The sequence below is a fragment of the Symphalangus syndactylus genome, chromosome 10 (assembly GCF_028878055.3).
Source record: "Symphalangus syndactylus isolate Jambi chromosome 10, NHGRI_mSymSyn1-v2.1_pri, whole genome shotgun sequence".
Classification (NCBI taxonomy): domain Eukaryota; kingdom Metazoa; phylum Chordata; class Mammalia; order Primates; family Hylobatidae; genus Symphalangus; species Symphalangus syndactylus.
This window is the reverse complement of record NC_072432.2, coordinates 78,809,933-78,831,997: the sequence shown is the minus strand read 5'-3', so window position 1 is coordinate 78,831,997 and position 22,065 is coordinate 78,809,933. Positions and strand designations below refer to the sequence as shown.

The following is a 22,065-nucleotide window of genomic DNA, read 5'->3' as shown; positions in this document are numbered from 1 at the left end:
ATTTAGTTCTAGGAAGTCAGCGTGGGTCGGCCTTATATTCCCTGCCTCCAGGCCTATTTCCTCTCTCATCTTGATCATGGGTATCCATAGGTGAAATAGTAACGAAATTTGGGTTTGTCATGGAATTGATAAACTGATTTTAAAGATTTTGTAAAAATTTTGTTCTCACTTAATGACCAGTATGAGTAGAACCTCATATTTCTTATTAAAGCAATAATTTTTATTAAGAGAAGCATCAAAAACTTAATTAATGAACTGATATTTGAAATTACTTCATGAAGTAGGTATTAACCTATTTTTTCTGTGGCTCTGTTTTAATGTGTGCATTGTATTAGTCTGTTCTCACATTGCTAAAAAGAAAACCTGAGATTGAGTAATTTGTAAAGAAAAGAGGTTTAATTGGCTCACGGTTCCACAGGCTGTAAAGGAAGCACGATGCTGACATCTGCTTGGCTTCTGGGCAGGCCTCAGGAAACTTACAGTCATGCTGGAAGGCAAAAGGGGAGCAGCACCTCACGAGGCTGGAGAAGGAGCAAGAGAGAGATGGGGGAGTTGTTACCCACTTTTAAACAACCAGATCTCACGAGAACTCACTCACTATCACAATGACTGTACCAAGTGGGATGATGTTAAACAATTTATGAGAAACCACCGTGATAAACTAATCACCTCCTACCAGGCCCCACCTTCAACATAGAGGATTACAATTCCACATGAGATCTGGGTGGGGACACAGATCCATAGCATGTCATGCATTTAATATTGTAGTATGATATTCACATACTGAACCTTAATATGCTTTCACTGCAGATTCTATGTATTGTATTTGTCAGTGTTTACAATTCACTTAACCTTTTCTTTGGCTACTTAAATTTTCTTAACACAAACCTAACACTGTATCATCAAGAAGAACCCAGTAACTTCAAGTCTTCTCTCTATTCATTAGAAGATTGAGTATGGTATATTTTCCACTGTAGCCTAAGTTATCATTGTGGAGTCTCATAACGGTGTTACATTCCTATTTATTAAAAATACCTAAATTGTGAAAGTGTTATGCAATTGAACATAAATTGGCACACACGTACACAAATTTATAATTATTTAAGCTGAAATACAAGTTAAAATTAACTAATTTTTGGATAATATAGAATATTATAAAGAGAAAAAATTCAGGTTCTCACCACAGACAATATTACATAGGAATCTTTGTTTAGATCAAGAGTATTTTATTTTACATGATCATACTGCATTGACAATTTTATAAATTTTTTTTATCAGGTTTTCCTTATTGGTATTGTTTTTTCATATACTGTATTTGAGCTAAGTTCAAATTGGTATATTTAAGTGCTCACATTAAAAAAGAAATCTTTGGCTACAGTTATCGCAAAGAGAGTGAACTGAGGAATGTTGAAAAGATATTGGGAGAGGCAACCATATAGACTATAACCCATTCATAGATATACATTTAATTTTTTTCAACAAGGTTTTTGAGCAATTAAAACTATTAAGCAATGATGTTAATTTCATGATTAAAGAGGAGACATGGGAGGGGGTGTGTATGGCACATACTATTTTATTGGGATTGAGTCCATTTCTCTTTATTCCCTTTGGAGAACTGTTCACATTCGGCTGGTGAATAGTGGCCTCTGTTTACTGATACCCTCAACCTGCTCTGTCGAAAGAGTCAGAGTTGCTTATTCTTCAATGTCTTCACTGTAGTTTATGAAAATTCTCAACATATTCTCAGGAGAGGCAGTGAGAGCAATGTGTGGTTCTCAAATGTTCAATAACATAGAGGGCTTTTTTTTTTTTTTTTTTTTTTTGAGATGGAGTCTCGCTCTGTCGCCCAGGCTGGAGTGCAGTGGTTCAATCTCGGCTCACTGCAAGCTCCGCCTCCCAGGTTCACGCCATTCTCCTGCCTCGGCCTCTCCCAGTAGCTGGGACTACAGGCACCCGCCAACACGCCCGGCTAATTTGTTTGTATTTTTAGTAGAGACGGGGTTTCACCGTGTTAGCCAGGATGGTCTCGATCTCCTGACCTCGTGATCCGCCCACCTCGGCCTCCCAAAATGCTGGGATTACAGGCTTGAGCCACCGCGCCCGGCCATAGAGGGCTTTTTATATTACTTATGACCCCAAGTAATATATGTCACAGACGCATCTTACATTCTGTTGGTTCAAGGTCACTTTGTTTATATCAGGGAATTTATACGCATAGTCTATTAGAATATGTTTTGTTGTTGTTGTCTTTTCATTTTTTTTGAGACAGAGTCTCGCTCTGTCACCAGGCTGGAGTGCAGTTGCAGGATCTCGGCTCAATGCAACCTCAGCGTCCTGGGTTCAAGTGACTCTCCTGCCTCAGCATCCCAAGTAACTGGGACTACAGGCACGTGCCACCACCTCCAGCTAATTTTTGTATTTTTAGTAGAGACGGGGTTTCACCATGTTGTCCAGGATGATCTCAATCTCTTGACCTCATGATCCGGCCGTCTCGGCCTCCCAAAGTGCTGGGATTACAGGTGTGAGCCACTACACCGGGCCAGAATATGTTTTTTTTTTAAAGAATATTTTTAAACAATTTGTCAAATGTTCATAAATTATGTTTTATTCAGTTACAACATTGGGGCAGTTTATATCCTGAGCAGGTAGCAGGTACTTATTTGTGAGTGAGCTAAACTAACAGTTGGGTGATTAGCTTTTCTTACAAACTGCCTTTTTTTCCTACTCAATGAATCACAGTAAACAATTCAAGGTAAGATCCTTTAAAATATTTATAACTTACCTATACTGCAGCTGTATTATTAAATAACATTATCTTTGATCATATGCATACATAGATATGTCATTGTGATATATTTATACTTATGAACAGGTATTTAAACACACACACACATACTTCATCTTTGTCTATAAAAAGAAAAATAATTTCAGATATTTTAACAAAAAGATATTCAATACAGGGAATTATGTGCTTGCAGAACCCTTAGCAGCACAGGAGGGATAAAAGACATGGAGTCACTTTTGGCCCTGATGAAGTCAGGAGCACAAGAATCTCAGTAGGTAGATATCACATTTCTGTTGCATGAGCACCAAAGCAGAGTGACAGGATCACAACTGTAAACTGCTATACATCCCAATTGTGAGGTCTTCTCTTGACTCTATCTGCTACTGTCATAGAAGGATAATACCCCTTCTCCCTTTCTGCTTTCAAACTTTCACCCTCATTACTCTCAACCAGTGTACTCTAAACCAGAATTCTCCTGGCAAAGGATTCTTGGAAAGGTAGGTGCCAGTGTTCTAAGAGAGTTTAAAAGGCTGTCTGTTTGGCCTGTGTTCTGTACATTTTAAAGGTACCATGTAACTCAGCTGCAGGTGGTGGCTCACGAATGTAATCCTAGCACTTTGGGAGGCTGAGGTGGGTGGATTACTTGAGGACAAGAGTTCGAGACCAGCCTAGTCAACATGGTGTAACGCTATCTCTACTAAAAATACAAAAAATTAGCTGGGAGTGGTGATGTAGTAGTCCCAGCTACTCTAGAGGCTGAGGCACGAGAATTGCTTAAGCCCAGGAGGCAGATGTTGCAGTGAACCAAGATTGTGCCACTGCATTCCAGTCTGGGCAACAGAGCAAGACTCTGTCTCAATAAATAAACAAATAAATAAATAAATAAATAAACTATGTGATATGGTTTGGCTGTGTCCCCACCCAAATCTCATCTTGAATTGTAACACCTACAATACCCATGTGCTGTAGGAGGAACCTGGTGAGAGGTAATTTAATCATGGGGGGGCAGGTCTTTCCCATGCTCTTCTTGTGACAGTGAATAAGTCTCATGAGATCTGATGGTTTTAAAAACGGGAGTTTCCCTGCACAAGCTCTCTTTCTTTGCCTGCCACCATCCACGTAAGATGTGACTCACTCCTCCTTGCCTTCCACCATGATTGTGTGGCCTCCCTAGCCATGTAGAACTGTATGTTCATTAAACCTATTGCTTTTGTAAATTGCCCAGTCTCAGGTATGTCTTTTTCAGCAGCGGTAAAAACAGACTAATACACTATGTAACCCACTATTCAAATAACTAATACAGATATCTACAACAGTAGCAATTTTTATTGTTATTTTCCTATAAAACAGGAACTTGATTTTGGCAGAGATGAGAGAAGAAATGTTGAAGATGCAGCAATTAGAAGCAGTCAGAGAAGGGCATAGTCAAATTTACATATAAAGTTTGGGCATGTGTGGAAAGAATAGAGATATCAACCCCACCTCCCTTTTTTTGTTGTTTTGTTTTGTTTTATTACAATAGCTTTAGGGGTACAAATAGTTCTTGTTTACATGGATGAATTATATACTAAAACCAAATTTTAAAATATAGCCAGCTCACTACTTGAATTGACTTTTATAACAGAATATAGAGAATGAGATATAGGCATACTGAATAAATGAGAAACTGAAATTAACCATGTCCCTAAAACCACCTAGCTCCTAAAATTCATTTTACGAAATCTATCATTAATATGTCCTATCCTGGAAAATAAAGAAAGTTATAAAAAGGCTTTAATAGATACTTTTTATATCTCAAAAACTCTAATCTTTCTCTATGGTGGATATGTTTCCTATAATTCTTTTTTTTTTTTTTTTTTTTTGAGATGAAGTCTCGCTCTGTCACCCAGGCTGGAGTGCAGTGGCGCAATCTCGGCTCACTGCAAGCTCCGCCTCCCAGGTTCACGCCATTCTCCTGCCTCAGCCTCCCGAGTAGCTGGGACTACAGGCGCCCGCCACCACGCCCGGCTAATTTTTTTTGTATTTTTAGTAGAGACGGGGTTTCACCGTGGTCTCGATCTCCTGACCTCATGATCCGCCCACCTCGGCCTCCCAAAGTGCTGGGATTACAAGCGTGAGCCACCGTGCCCGGCCTGTTTCCTATAATTTTAACTAAAATATTCTCATGAGGTCTGAGTGGAAAAACAATCTCTACAGTGAGTTTTCTTGCTCTGGTTATAAGAAACTACTTAAAGGAAAAACCAGTAAGTTGTTCATCCTTCTTTTTTGTTTTTGTTTTTGTTTTTTTTTTTTTTTTTTTGAGACAGAGTCTCCCTCTTTCACCCATGCTGGAGAGCAGTGGCAGGATCTCGGCTCACTGCAGCCCCTGCCTCCTGGTCCCTAGTGATTGTCCCTCCTCAATCTCCGGCTTAGCTGGGACCACAGGCATGTACCACCACACCTGACTAATTTTGTATTTTTAGTAGAGACAGGGTTTTGCCATGTTGCCCAAGCTGGTCTCAGGCTCCTGAGTCCGAGCAATCCACCCTCTTCAACCTCCCAATGTGCTGGGATTATAGATGTGAGCCACCGCACCCAGCCTGTTCCTTTTATTTAAACTTAAAAATATGTACTAAGTAATTATTATTTGTTCAACAGTATTTTATACACTAGAAGTTTAAATCCAAAAGGATGCTTCAAGGAGACTGGATTGTAATTATTGTCCATATGTTTGTCAAGTAGAAGCTAAAAATAGGGGTTAATTAAAGAATTAAGGCACGGTTTCAGTCTTAAAATTTTGATGATTCAAATTTCTCTTAGGATCACACTATTCCTTTCTTTAGAAGCCCAGGAAATGATTGATCTTCCAGTTTTCTCCCCAAAACCCCTGAAACAAAAATAGTCTTTTTTTCTAAAATCATCTTGGGAAGCAGTGTAGTGAGAAGAGTCAAATTAGCCCTATTGATGGAATGATGGAGAGGCCCACCTCTGCCATTAAGCTAAGAAGGAGGGGTCAAAGCAGTGTTCCAAGGCCAGATCTGAAACATCTGCACTCTCCTGTAGCAGAGTGCAGGACATTTGACACGAACTACTACCAACGAAAATGTCATCGAAAGAATGACTCCCAATCAGAAAAGAAGATTGCGTACCAGAAATGTCTCTGTGTGGACAAACACAACAGATGTCCCCTATACAGACATGCAGCAACCAGTTATAAGAGAGAAGCATGTTATTAAATTGTTTTAAGGGTTCATTACCAAGGCTTAAGTCTTGTCCAAATCCATCATGATGTGCAAAACAACCAGAAATTTTTAAGGACAGGATTCACATGATCTCATTCATGTTTTAAAAATAAAACTTTAGAGCTAAGTGTAAAATAAAATGGAGTTGAGGAAAAGGGACCATTTAGTAGGCTGATCCAGTATTTTTGATAGTAGGTGATGGTGACTTGGAGTGTGGTAGCAGCAAAAAATAAAAAAATAAAAAATAAATGGAGAGAACTGAGCAAGTTTAATGGGAATTTAGTGGAGAGAAATGATAGAACTTGGAGGACAAACAAGATAAAGGAAAAACTAATTCATTCAGGCTGGGTGCAGTGGCTCACGCCTGTAATCCCAGCACTTTGAGAGGCTGGGGCAGGTGGATCACGTGGTCAGGAGATCGAGACCATCCTTGCTAACACAGTGAAACCCCGTCTCTACTAAAAATACAAAAAATTAGCCAGGTGTGGTGGCACACGCCTGTAGTCCTAGCTACTCTGGAGGCTGAGGCAGGAGAATTGCTTGAACCCAGGAGGCGGAGGTTACACTGAGCTGAGATCACGTCACTGCACTCCAGCCTAGGAGACAGAATGATACTCTGTCTCAAAAAAAAGAAAAAGAAAAAAAAAGAAAAAACTAATTCATTCAATTAATACATATTTATTGAATTACTGCAATATTACTGGGCTTGGTGCTGCAACAGTGAACACAACAAAAATCCCTGGAATCATAGATTATGTATTCTATGGAAAGGTCATTCTCATTCTTCAGCTACTGGTCCTCGTATTCAATCTAACATTAATCATAAACTTATATTTCAAGACAACTGACAAATCTGTCACAAGCTTGATTCATCATCAAAGTTTCTATTCCCCTGAATATTAAAAAAAAAAAAAAAAGAGATGCAGCTCCTGAAGGAAAATGTCCCAGTTGTTTTTTGTTTGTTTGTTTGTTTTTACATGGAGACAGTAGATCAAAGGACTCCTACAGAGAACAGAGTTCTAGTCAGCCGAACTGAATGGCTGCTTCAGAACTGTCAAATCTTCCAGGACAAGAATTTTTGCTATCCTTGGCCAGAAAGACCACTGTGATTCTTTCTTCCTGTACCCTCGTCTAAATGGAAGCTTTTATTGCTGTTCTTCTGCACCGTTGTGTTTTGAATGTGTGAAAGTTTGTAAAATTTATCATTTCTCCACAGATTACTGGACTGTGATGAGCTCCATCTGGACTTGAATGAAAGGAATGCTAATCATCCTGGATGTGGATCCGGGCAAGACCCTGTGCTGTCTTCCTCTGGGAACAGGATGAGTGAGGTTCCAGTTGTATATTGATAGTTGCATTATGTTAGAGGAGAACATATTTTAAATGTCATGTGTAAGAAGAAAGGCTTTGGGCGTCCATGGAAATGGTGGAACATAGCTAATATATTATGCTTTTACCAAAAGAGAGTTCCACTCCCACTAATAGACACTCTTTTTTTTTCTTTAGAAATTATCTCTTGCGTATTCTCTGTCCATGTGATTTGTGTGGGATTGACGCCAACTACAGGTTCCAGGCATGAGAAAACGATCTGAACCTGGCCAGTAAGAGCACGTTCTTCCCAGCCACATTGACTGTTTCATGCATAGTCATCAAAAGGAAAGCACAGATAAAAGAGGGAAAGGGAAGATTCTTGATTACATTGTTTGAACTCACAGAAATAGTAATGCTAAATCATTGCTAACACTAGCATTTTCAATAAGTGTAAGGGCTATGTCTGTCTTGATTACTATATTATTCACATGTAATAGGAAAGTACCTAGAAGATAACGGGAAGATAACTATTTGTTTAATTGAATTAAATCAAATTCAATTTAATATTTTAAGATTTTCCTGGACTGTAAAATATAATTTTGATGAAAGGAGAAAAGAGCAAATTGTATCACACAATGAAATGTGTGCTAAGTAGCCCTGAATTAATTGGTTTTCCTTTCATTAGACATTTCACCTTAAATCTTACAATTTCTTATCATTTTTATGGTCTCAGCTCGAATTTAAAGCCAAAGTACAAGAGGAAAGGCCTGTATCACACAAGTCCACTTATTTCCTCACAGTATTCAGAAGACTTTATTATCATCATATTAGAGTTTTTTTTCTACATCTTATTTTATGTACTTCTTTTATTCGGTACATAGTTTATTAGTGAGATACGCTCCATTGTTTCCTCTTTATTTATAGGCAAAAAACTTGGTGAGTAGCTATTTCACAAAGGGGGAACAGGAAAATTAGAAGTTGGGGGTAGGAAGAGAAGGAGTTAAGTTTTGAATGTATTGGAATGAGGTATCATGGGATATCTGGGTGGCGGTATCTCTCACATACAGTCTGCAGTTTAAAAGAAAGCTTTGTGTTGGAAATCACATTTCAGAGTTATCATGTTGTAGATGTTAAGTAGTTGTACACAGATCAGTACAAGAGCCCATTCAAGGTGAACATCTAGACTAAGAAATGGAAAATGCAACTGGGACAAAAGAATGTTTAAGAGTTACAGGCCAGGCGCAGTGGCTCACGCCTGTAATCCCAGCACTTTGGGAACCCAAGACAGGCGGATCACGAGGTCAAGAGATCAAGACCAACCTGGCCAACATGGTGAAACCCTGTCTCTACTAAAAATACAAAAATTAGCTGGGCATGGTGGTGCGCACCTGTAGTCCCAGTTACTTGAGAGGCTAAGGCAGGAGGATCGCTTGAACCTGGGAGGCAGAGGTTTCAGTGAGCCGAGATCATGCCACTGCACTCCAGCCTGGTGACAGAGTGACACTCCATTTTAAAAAAAAAAAAAAAGAATAAGGGGTACAAAGAAGAGCACACAGAAAGGTAAACATAACAGCAGACAAGACAGAAAATATTTCATGAAGCACAATTAATGTGAACTGAACACAAGTTGAGTAAAATTCATTAATTCTTTTGTTCAATGAACATTTATTAAACCACTACTGTGTGTCAGGTACTTTTCTCAATGTTGATGAAACAGGACGGTATGAAACAGGGCAGAAAAAGTCTCTGTTCTCCTAGACCTTATAGTTGCTCAGTCCTCTGCCTGCTACGCACTGGCATTACAGAAGAGCATAGACAAGGAGCCCATCAATGGAGCAAGAAGTGTCGTCCCATTTATGCAAAGAATATCCATCCCTAATTCGGGATATTGTAAGACTTTCCAGGAAGAACATGCTATCACCATATTGACCAGAATCAAGAGGAGAGATTGATTGAAAATGCCCATTGGATTGAGTGCCATAATCTTGAAGGACTCCCTGACATAAGGTAAAAAACTTGCAGAGGGGGTGGTGTGACTGTACTGGGTACCCATGGTAAGGGGACCACAGGAAAAATCATACTTGTTACCACACCAACTGAACTCAAATGTTGTAGGTGGAGGTGGCATCATGTTCAGAGCAGTCACAGGTAACAGCTGACAAATGGACCCAAACAGAGCTGAAGCACAAAATTTGGCCCTTAATGTAACTTTTCTTCCATATGAGTATCAGTAGCCCAAGACCAGCATTTCAACACTGGTCTACTTATTCAGTCTCATGCTATAACGGGATAGGAACATAATGTCGGCCAGCAAAGTCAGTCTGGTCACCAGACTGTTCTCCTGAAACCAGGTGCCTGAGACAGCCACATGAGGGAGTCTCAGAGCATCTCAGGACATCTGGTAAATGCCACATAGGGAGTTAGTGGTTGCGAAGCTCTCCAAAAGAAAAAAAAAAAAATAGGAACCTTAACTTGTAAAATTCACAGTGGAAGTTCAGGACACACCGTTGCGATGGTACTGCCAGTGCCAACAAGATTTAAACTTTGAAGGAAGACATTTTTGGTCCCAGAGCAGTGAGCATATGGAGCTCTGACAAGATGGCACTGCTGGCCCTGGCTGGTCTCAGCCACCGAAAGGAGACTTACAAAAATTGAGAAAAGCCATCCAAAACACAGGGTACCCAGAGATACTATTCTGGGACAAAGGCCCTGCTTTCAGGGTCCTGGCGTCATACCACACCACACTGCCCAAATACACTGCTAGCCCTCAAATCCTTGTCTCAGGGTCAGCATCTAAAACAGGGTCATTTAAAATTAAGAAAGTCAATATTTAAATAACCAACATAAATGATTGCTTATCCTGACTGAATTTGGTGCAAATCTCAGTTCCAGCACATGATCTGAAGAAACAGATAAATGATTTAATTTTAAAAGCCTCAATTTCCTTCTCAAGAAAATGAGAGCAATTCCTCATAGACTGTTCTAAGGACTTAAAGAGATTGCTTGTGCTAAGTTCCTCATACTGTTCTCGGAGTAAAAGCGTACTCATTAAAAAGCAAGTTTTAATAATTAACATATTATTCACTGCAAATTTTCATGGTAAAATAAAGTAGATCTTGTCTATCCTTCAATTCTTTCATCAGAATGAGGGAAATATCTCCACATGAAAATATCAGTGAAACATCTTCACATGAAAATATTAAGATTTATTCATAGGAATGAATCTCTATGTAGGAAACCAAATAACTTAAATGCTAGGAAGACTATATTTTAGATAAAATTGTCAACCCTTAGTCAAATAAATAAATCAAAACCCTAGATGCTTGAAAAAATTTGATTATTTACTAACACACTTTTGTAGTTAAAATAAACTGACATATTTTCATGCTTATCAGTGCTATTTTTTTAAAAAAGTGAGCTCAAATATATCCTGGTGAATCAATACCTATTAACCTACCTGTAGGTTAATAGAATTTTAGCCAAATTTCTTTCATGATTTGAAACTCCCACTGGTGCCAAAAGAAGAACACCTGGGTTTTCATATCATCTTTTCCAGATGTGGAGCAGAGGAGAGAAAGGGGCTTGAGGCTCAAAGTTGTCTGAGGTCAAAGATCAAAATATTGAGTCAGAATTTTTATTACAATTAATCCACTAAAGGGATGACATAAATAAAAATGCTTATGACACCAACAGTCATAATTTTTGCGATATGGTTTATCCACTTACCTTGTTATTATTTTTCTCCATTGGTCTTACCACTACTTGGCAAACCTTATTGCTGTTTATTTTCTGCCTTTCATGCTAGAATATAAGTTCCATCATATCAGATTCTTGCTCAATTTTATTCACTGCTGTATCCTCAGCATGTAGAATAATATCTGGCATATAGTAGGTGCTTAATAAAAAGTTTTGGGGTGAGTTAATTGGAAAAAGGCACACTCCAATAGCAGATATTTGAAAAGAAATCTTGAAAGAAGCAGGATTTGAGCTTCAGTTTAGAGGAAGAATGTGATCTCGCTAGGCTAACATAAAAGGATGTTTAAAGTAGAAAAATTTTGCAACATAATAAGTAGTTTGGCTTAATTTTGTATTTGCACTTCGGTGATTTTTTTTTCACTCCACTTTGCCTCCAATTTTCCCACATTAACTTGTCATTTAGTATTTACTTAGGGTTGTCTCACCTGTTTATTGTAGCATAACAGAATTCCAGTGAGAATGGCTGACACTGATTGAGTACATGCTCTTCGGTCGTCTTGTTTTGTCTGTAGCATTAGGTATGGCTCATTGGTGGTATTAATGGAGAAGCTGAAAACAACTGCATAATATATGAATCCAACAAACTGCACCTGAAGTATCAGAACAACATTTCAAACGTGTTTATTAAACTATTAGCACAAAGACCAAAACTCAAAACATAAATTGAATCTGCATTATTATGGACTTTTGATACTTATGCAGCTAAACGGAGTCAGCATTACATTAAAAATATGCAGAACGTTTAGGTGATTTCATAGCATCTGTCTTAACAGCTGTAATAGCTTCCTGCCTAAGTTCTCTACTTCAAATTTTCCCTACTTCACTCAGATACACACGTTGTTAGAAGATTAATTTTTCTGAAGCAAAGCTGATGTTTGATTACTCCTTTCACACATTTGTTCAACAAATATATAGACCAACTTTAATATGCAAGACAATGCACTACATACTGGGATGCACATAGGTAAGGTCCTTGTCCTTACAGATTCCAAAAACTTTAGTGATTCTCTATTATCTAGAACAGCATTTTGCATTTATGTTTATATGAGCTAGAGTAAATATGACCAATGTCGGGCAATGTGGAAAAATTTGGATGCAGTAAATAAGTTTTAAATGTACAATATACCTTTGGATTTTCAAAGGTAAATATAGTATTTAGTATATTCTGAATTTTTGATTCAATAATTTGTGTATATGTGTGCTTATGTGGAGAAGCTTTGGCTATGGCAAAAAAAGTCACATTCTGCAGAAATGCTTCTTTATTTTGTATATCATGTAATTTCATAAATGTTCTTCTATATATGTATTTGCACAAAGAAATTTCAATAAACACTTGTTGAAGGGTAAAATACCTTATTGTCCAGTGAAAAATAGTGAAAAATTAGACCTTAGATTTTTAAAGATGGTATTGTGGAGATCTTGATGGAATAATTGCAAAACGCCTTACAAGAAATAATAAAGCACATTCTATTTATCATTCTAGGATTCATATTATTGACAAGTTTACCCTTAACCACCAGTATGTGAAACCTACAATATGAATAACAACAAAAACATTTTGAAAATTCTAAGAAAATATATATTCCTTAGTGTACCAAAGAAAACTCATCTTGTTCATTTACTTCTATACAAGTAGTATTCAGTACTAATGCATGAATATCAATGTATTAAAAAGTACCTGCACTTTTTCTGTCCACAGCACAGAAAATAATTCAAAGATTAGAGTCCAATTTTGAAATTAAAATGTGGATAAAGAATAGACAATGATGGGCCGGGCGCGGTGGCTCACGCCTGTAATCCCAGCACTTTGGGAGGCCAAGGCGGGTGGAGACCATCCTGGCTAACACGGTGAAACCCTGTCTCTACTCAAGATACAAAAAATTAGCCGGGCGTGGTGGCGGGCGTCTGTAGTCCCAGCTACTCGGGAGGCTGATGCAGGAGAATGGCGGGAACCCGGGAGGCAGAGCTTGCAGTGAGCCGAGATCGCGCCACTGCACTCCAGCCTGGGTGACAGCGTGAGACTCCGTCTCAAAAATAAGAAAAAGAAAAAAAAAAAAGAAAAAGAATAGACAATGATGGCATAGTGAAATTATTTATTATTTCACTTTCAAGGTAAGATTAGAGAAAGGCAATTTGCTATATGTAGGAATTATGTTTCATTAACAACCAGGAGCAGTGAGGGCTGAAATCACATTCTTAAATACATTAACACAATTTTTATCGTTTCTCCCAGAGACAGAGTGTTGTGTTTAGTTGTTATTAGTATTCAGCTTAAGGGCAAATTGCAGTGAAAATTTTGTTGAGGTGAACTGAGGTCTCAGCTATTTACCATGGCCAAAATGAAATTGATTACACACCTTGAACACTGCCTATACTAAAATAAGTGTTGTTTAGCATAAAACAAATGAGAGAAAATAATATATGTTAGCACACAAAATCAAACTTTTGATGAGTTAAAAATTACATAACATTTAAGTATGTCTTTAACAATGTTCCTTATTAAGAAAACATTGAGGGCCAATGCTTTACCGCTATAATCCCAGCACTTTGGGAGGCCAAGGCAGGAGGACCACTTGAGGCCAGGAGTCTGAGGCCACCTGGGAAAAACAGCGAGGTGTTTAAAATGTTTAAAGTTTACAAAAAATGTTTAAAGTTAACAGGATGTAGTGGCACATACCTGTAGTCCCAGTTACTCAGAAGATTCAGACAAGAAGATGGCTTGAGACCAAGAGGTGAGGGCTGCAGTGAGTCATGATCACGCCACAATACTCCATTCTGGGAAACAGCATGAGACTCAGTCTCTAAAAAAAAAAGAAAGAGAGAGAAAAAAAGAAAAAATTCAGTGTGAGACCAAGATAAATTCAATAATAAAAAAAAAGTCTCCTAAATCTACCAGAATTCAAGAAGAAATTATCCTTACTAATTTGAGAAATGTAGATTGTGGAATTTCTCATTTATTATATTGGAAACCTTTTGTCTCTGAGCAAAAAGTAATATCTTTAAAAACTGCTATTCAACAAACACATTCATTTAGAAATAGATAAAGTCAAAGATTCATAGAACGTTAAGACTGATACTACTTGCTTATTAGAGAAAGGATTATTTTCACATATTCGATTTATATCTGTAATTACAAAATCATAAAAAGTTAAAGAACTACATTTACTAGTTTACATCTAGAACTGAAATAAAATAATAATAGCAATGATCATTAAAATAATGATAATGATTATAATGATGATGATATGATGACAAAAACATGTGACAGAATGATAGTATTTAATATTTGCTTGAAATGGAAAATTGTCCTTTAGCTTTTACTATTGGAAAAAAATATATACACTGAAATAGCTTTATAAGCATCATAATACCACTTATAATAGGAAGCATAAAAGTTAGTACATACAATTTGCAGACTTTACATATTTTGGTTCAAGTGAATCTGTTACTGGGGGTCCTGGTTACTCCAAAAAGGGAGCTCTTTTCCATCCAGTTTCACAAAGCCAATATGCAAAACCAAAGTGAGTGTCAAGCAGTGCAAATTTTATTCAATGGTCACAGAATGGGAGAAGTGGGAGTGTAGCTCACGAATCAATTTCTCAGCTCTTGGGAAGAGGGAATTTACAAATATAGAGTATATTCAATGATGGGGCTAGGCATTAAGAGGCAGGGGAGAAATATTCATGTTTTTCTTAAAAAGAGACAGAGATTTTCTTAGAATTAAGGAACCACCTCTTTTCTGTCCTTTTTGGGTCTCTTCTAGTCATTGTCATGGCAATTGTCAACTGTCATTGTCATTTATCATGGAAAGTGAAATGAAGCTAGAGGTTCTTCAGAGGTCAAGCTGCCACTGTGGATTCTGCCAACTTCAGTTGATTTAGTCCTAGGAAGAAACTTACGGTCTCAGACATGCTGATTCTCAAAATGAAGCAGAGTTAAAGCTGAGTAGAAATTTAGCTGTCCCTTAGACACTGCCTTGGGCAACACAGGCAGGGTAGGCGTCCTGCTAAGTCACTTAGGCATTATATGGATCCAGTTAAATCATGTAGGCATTGTATTGAGCAAAAACAGTGGGGTAGGGGTTCAGCCAAGCCTTGTAAGCACTACCACGGGTAACAAGCCCACAAGCCTGGCCTCAGCATTCCCATCAATATCATAACACAATGTAATTGCACACAGATATATAGAGAAAGATATACATTAATACATACATTTGAATTAAAGATAACTATTTAAAGACCTTTGCAAGTGCTTCATACTAGGATAGGTCCTTGAAAATTTTTCTTTAGTCCGAGCGCAGTTGCTCACGCCTGTAATCTCAGCACTTAGGGAGGCCAAGGCGGGCAGATCATGACGTCAGGAGTTTGAGACCAGCCTGACCAACATGGAGAAACCCCTCTCTACCAAAAAATGCAAAAACTAGCCGGGCGTGGCATCGGGTGCCTGTAGTCCCAGCTACTCAGGAGGCTGAGGCAGAGAATCATTTGAACCCAGGAGGTGGAGGCTTCAGTGAGCCAAGATCATGCCACTGCACTCCAGCCTGGGTGACAGAGTGAGACTCTGTCTCAAAAAAAAAAAAAAAAAAAAAAAGAGAGAGAGAGAAAATATTTATTTAAGCTTAAGCTTTCCATGTATCAATGTCTTCATTGGGTCATGATGATACTTAATATGTGCAGAACTTGAAAAATAACACAAACTAAAATGCTGAAAATGCCTGGAAGAATTGCTGATATACACATTTTTTCCCTTCTTTCCTTCTTTTCTCTTGGTTTCATTTTTTTGTCTTGTTCTCTTACTGCACATAATTTTTTTTAAAAATAAGCATGGTTAATATGGATATTTTCCTGGTATCATCCATATTGTTTTCTGAGATTTTTCATAGAATTAGTTTCTCTTCCTGTTATTTGGCATTTATCTCTGTTATTTCGATGTCTTATAAAAGTCTATACAAAAGTAACCTTTAAAAAATTCTTTCTTTAAAAAAAATGGGCAAGCTAATTAGCCTGCTATGTTGATTGTTTAAAAATGAAAATGTATACAATGTTATTATAAGGCAATCTCAAAAAATATCTTGCCTATGACTGAAGTTCTAGAACATGGTAATTCTGTCATCGGTATGCACAGTGGCATGGCATGTGCAAATGGCAGATGTAATACAATCAGATTTTGTGAGGAAAATAAATACTTCTTATGGGCTGGGCACATGCCTGTAATCCCAGCACTTTGGGAAACAGGAGGATCACTTGAGACCAGCACAAGGCCAGCCTGCATGACATAGTGAGACCCACTCCACAGAAAAAAAAAAAAAATTACCTCGTCATGGTGGTGCATGCCTATATTTTCAGCTACTTGAGAGGCTGAGGTGGGAGGATCACTTGAGCACTGGAGTTAGAGGCTGTAGAAAGCCATGATCACAACACGCCACTTTATCCCAGGTGACAGACTGAGACCCAGTCTCACTAAATAAATAAATTAATTAATTAATTAGATATATATCTATATATGTATATATACACACACACAAATACATACATTTTCTTATTATACATAACTTCATAATTTCTTATGCCACAATGTGATTCATAAAATTCAATTAAATTATTTATTGAGTATCTACCGTGTACAAATCACTGTCCTAGGTCCTGGGAATTCAAATCCACTTATTTGATTTGATATGTCAATTCAATTTCTATAACTGTAATAGAGACTCTGAAGGATGAAAATAATTTTAATAAACATTTTCTGCACTTGCAAGTAAAGCAGATTATATTTCTTGAGAAGCTATTAATATATATTGAGCAAAATAGGTTAAAAGTGAAATAAATTTTAAATTTAATTTTATTACTAATTCCTCACATTTAATATGCAAAATTGCATTGTTTATTGCTGAGAAAATGAAACAGGCGGTATTTTCAAATCCTATTTACCTATAAAATCTTTATCTCAGAGCAACAATTAATGTCTTTTAAAACTAATGTTCTAGAATAAAAATGGAAAGAGAAAGAATTAGACCAAGAGGAAGGAGATAAAGATGAAGACCGTTATGATGATCCACTTCCACTAAATGAACAGTAAATATATTTTCTCTTCCTTATGATTTTCTTAATAACATTTTCTTTTCTCTACCTTACTGGATTATAAGCATACAACGTATTATGCATATAGCATACAAAATATGTGTTAATTGTTTATGTTAATCAGTAGGGCTTCTGGTCAACAGTAGGCTATTAGTAGTAAAGGTTTTGGGGAGTCAAAAGTTATACATGGATTTTCAACTGCATGAGTCAGCACCCCTAACCCCCGCATTGTTCAAGGGTAAACTATAAGAGGAGACTTTTCAACCACTATCTATCAACTCCTTCCCCACTCTCTCTGGCTTCTTGGCTATAAATCATCACTTACCCTTGTTGTATTTGAAGTTGAGCCTGTGTGTGTATGTGTGTGCATGTGTGTGTGTGTGTATATATATATATATACACATTGCTATAGCAAAGATTTTGTACCCTTTGTTTGTTGTTTTATATATTAAAGTCTGACAATTTTTTTATTATTTTCTAATTGGCTTATTGATCTCTCATTACATTTTTCAATGTAAATGTAGAATGGGGCAGTTTTTTTTTTTTAAGCAAATTTCAAATTTGCATCCTGTTTAGGCTAAAGCGTGACAAAAGCAGCTATCAAAGCTCACCTTAACCTTTTGAGTTCTCTTTTTTCTCTTTGATTTTGGCCTTGTAACTCTTTATTAAGTTATCAGAATTTTGATGTTTATATGAAGTTTTGTTTCTTGTGTTTTTTGTTTTAATATTTAAACTGACATTCTATTTGTTTTTAACAGAATGATTAGTTTGAATAGATGAGCTTGCCCCAATGACACTTCAGAATCCATTATGTATATTGAATAACAAAATAACAACTTTTAATTATATCAGCAGAAATGTCTTTATACCGAAGTTATGAATAATAGTGAAATAATTGGAGCAATGCAAACATGCATAAATAGCAACAATTTTCAACTTAGGTATTTGATTGTATAAGTGTAAAAGAAAATATTATTCTAGCAGAAAGACTATTGAAGACTATTAAAACTGAGTATTGTAATGAAAGATAAGGCAAGACTCCAAATACAACGAGGGTAAATGATGATTTATAGCCAAGAAGCCAGAGTTGGGAAGGGGTTGGCAGATAGAAAATTAACAAAAAGAAACATCGAGGTATGAGAATTCTTGCCAAAACAAATTGAATAATTTTTGCTTTAGGCCGGTGAGTGTGATCAGATGTCGAGAGTGGGAAATAAGAAATTCAATTAGATTTTGAGAGTGACCAAGGGTAGAAGATTCTTTCTAAACTAACTTAGCAGAATTCTTGCTAAGACTGGGCTACAGGCCCAGCAGGCATGAGAGCCAAGGTTGAGGCCTAGTCAAAAAGAAGACTCAGAAGAACCTGACTAAGCTTTAGACAGGGATTCTTTTTCATTAATATATTATGGATTTGTTAAACTTTCCTCTTCAAATAATTTTATTATGCATGATATTTATTCTTTTATCATGAAATATAACTTGAGCACCTATCATGTTTTAGTTATACTTTTAGGAAATGTGGAATCCAATGGCTGAAAAATGCCAGTTTTCTTGGTCTAGTAGAGAAAATATTCAATTAACAAAGAAGCAAAAAATTAATAATTTTAGATAATAATCAGCTTATGAAGAAAATGTATTCATGAAAGAAAAAGTTTAGAAAGGGTGGTCTGGGAAGGATTTTCTTCTTTTTTTTTTTTTTTTTTTTGAGATGGAGTCTCACTCTGTCGCCCAGGCTGGAGTGCAGTGGCGCAATCTCAGCTCACTGCAAGCTCCGCCTCCCGGGTTCACGCCATTCTCCTGCCTCAGCCTCTCCGAGTAGCTGGGACTACAGGTGCCCGCCACCACGCCTGGCTAATTTTTTTTTTTTGTATTTTTAGTAGAGACGGGGTTTCACCGTGGTCTCGATCTCCTGACCTCGTGATCCGCCCGCCTCGGCCTCCCAAAGTGCTGGGATTACAAGCGTGAGCCACCACGCCCAGCCTTTTTTTTTTAAATTATACTTTAAGTTTTAGGGTACATGTGCACAACGTGCAGGTTTGTTACATATGTATCCATGTGCCATGTTGGTGTGCTGCACCCATTAACTTGTCATTTAACATCAGGTATATCTCCTAGTGCTATCCCTCCCCGCCTCCCACCACCCCACAACAGGCCCTGGTGTGTGATGTTCCCCTTCCTGTGTCCAAGTGCTCTCATTGTTCAGTTCCCACCTGTGAGTGAGAATATGTGGTGTTTTGTTTTTTGTCCTTGTGATAGTTTGCTGAGAATGATGGTTTCCAGCGTCATCCATGTCCCTGCAAAGGACATGGACTCATCCTTTTTTATGGCCGCATAGTATTCCATGGTATATATGGCCACATTTTCTTAATCCAGTCTATCATTGTTGGACATTTCTAACAAGATAACATTCGAGTCAAAATTTAATGACTGAGAATTCAGACTTGAAGAATGGGGAGATAGCATCCTGAGTAGAGGTAGCCTGCAGAAACCCCCAAAGCAGGAACAAATCTGGGAATACCTGCTAAATGAACTCCCAGCTTCTCAGCTTCTACTCTGCTTACTGCCAGTCTATTTTTTATGAATAGCCCAACTGATCTCCCCAAAACATAGATCACACCTTGTCACTTCTCTGCTCATGATTTTGCAATGACTTCTGGCCTCACTCAGGCTCAAATGCATCATGTGTACTGTGTTCTACATGATCTGTTCATTTCTCCATGTTCTGCTTCTTCATGCCAGCCTTTGGGATCCCAGCTACTTCCATTCTCATCATTGTTCATTCAGCTGCAGCCATAATAGCCTGTTTGCTGCTATTTGAAAACACCACACATGCTCCATTCAGGACCATTACACTTACTTCTTCCTCCTTCCTCAAATGCTTTCATAAATGGCTCACTTAATTTTGGTCCCTGCTCAAATGTCACTTTAGCAAAGAGATTTTTACAAATAATCCTTAATTTAAATAGCATCCTTCCAACTTATTCTCAAGTCGTTTGCCCTGTTTATTCTTCTCCATTGAACTTATAAACTCCCAGTATTATATCTAGTAGTCTCATCTTATCCACACTTTTCCTTTCCATGGTTTCGGTTACCCTCAGTCAACTGGGGGTCCAAATATAGGTAAGTACAGTATAATAAGATATTCTGAGAGAGAGAGGGAGAGAGACCACATTCACATTACTTTTATTATAGTATATTGCTATATTGCTATTAATGTTCTATTTTATTCTTAGTGGCTCTTTATCTCTTTGGTATAGATTGAATATTTGTCCCCACCCAAATCTCACATTGAAATGTAATCTCCAATGTTGGAGGTGGGGCCAGGTGAGAGATGTCTGGGTCATGGGTTTGGATCCCTCATAGTTAGGTGCTGTCCTTGCCACGGCAAGTGAGTTTTTGTGAAATCTGGTTGTTTAAAAGTGTATGCACCTCCCCACCCACTCTCTCTCTTGCTCCTGCTCTGGCCGTGTGACCTGCCTACCCTTCACTTCATCTTCCACCTTCTGCCATGAGTAACAGCTAACTGAGGCCTCCTCAGGCACCAAGCAGATGCTGGCTCCATGCTTGTACAGCCTTCAGAAGCGTGAGCTAATTTTGTTTATAAATTACCCAGTCTCAGATGTTTCTTTACAGCAATGCAAGAATGGCCTAACTCTTACTATGCCTAACTTATAAATTGAACTTTATTATAGGTGTGTATGTATGGAAAATACATAACATATATAGGTTTCAGTACTGTCTGCAGTTTCCGACATCTACTGAGGAATTTGGAACAGATGCCCTTTGGATAGGGGGTCTACTGTATACTTATTTGTTATTTATTTTCACTTACTTTGCTGCCTCCAAGAGTGTAAGCTCCAGGAAATCAGGGATTTCCTAGTTTTATTTTAAAATGGTATCCTCAGCACTCAAAAGAGCTTATAAAAGACAGTGGGTATTGAAAATTTGTTTCTCGACTGAATTATCATTCTGAGCTATGTACTATTGTAATATTCATTGGACTGATGAGAAAATTATAATTCACAGAATTTATGTCTTAGCAAAAGCTGCTTAGCTGGTAAGACGTAAACCTGCTTATGTTATTTTAAAACTGATTTTTCATTTCTTGGTAAAACACATTTGAGAATTATGGATAACAGTGTAACATTTATTTTTTAAATAAAAATTGTAATAATCACCATGTCTTTAAAATAAAAAAAATGCTTTTTAAAAAGAAGTCCTAGAATAGATAAAGAATAAACATCTCTTAGTTAAATATAATTGTAGAAAATGTTAGAAAATTAGAGAGACAAAATTTCCAGTGTGCATATCATGTTTCTTAGGTAATGGGTGGCTTGCAAGATGATTCTCCAGGAAAATGTTTTATAATTCAAAGCCCATTCTCCTTGGTGGAAAAACTCAGACACAAGAATTCAGAATTATTGCAAATGCTACAGTATCAAATGCTAACAATTATAATAAAAGAGGTTTAACTTGTTTGTAATGGCTTTAAAAGATGAGCTACTATATATCACTTCTCCTTTATCTGACTTACACTAAAAAGAAAAAAAGTTTGGTATTCATAGACTGTGTAATCCACATATACAAATTTGGAAATAGGTGGTCCAGTTCAAACCAGTAACTGTCAGACAAAGGGTATAGATTTCATTCCTCATCCTCTGATCTAAAGATTTCCATATTTTGATCTTATAAAAGCTTTCATGTGTTTTGGAAGTTGCATATTTGCTAATGGTAGAGGTTAGACTGAAAGCATTTAGAAATGAACCATCTTAATTGAAAGTAAGACAAATGCAGATGCATTATAAAATAATTATTTTTAAAGCTTTCAGATGAATATGAGAAATTAGAGATAAAAAAGCAGGTAGAATGATTACTTGATAAATTGGAGTATTGTGTTTTGAAAGGAAGGCAAATA

General features: G+C 37.3%; 1 long non-coding RNA gene across 1 annotated transcript in view; it reads left to right on the top strand.

The window, feature by feature from the left end:
• LOC134731645 (uncharacterized) overlaps positions 1-10,197 on the top strand; it is a 56,751-nt gene extending 46,554 nt beyond the window's left edge. Inside the window, exons 2-3 of the long non-coding RNA XR_010114095.1 lie at positions 7,223-7,337; positions 7,513-10,197. This is a non-coding gene — a long non-coding RNA (uncharacterized lncRNA). The remainder of the gene's footprint in view (positions 1-7,222; positions 7,338-7,512) is intronic.
• The last annotated feature ends 11,868 nt before the right edge of the window (positions 10,198-22,065 follow it).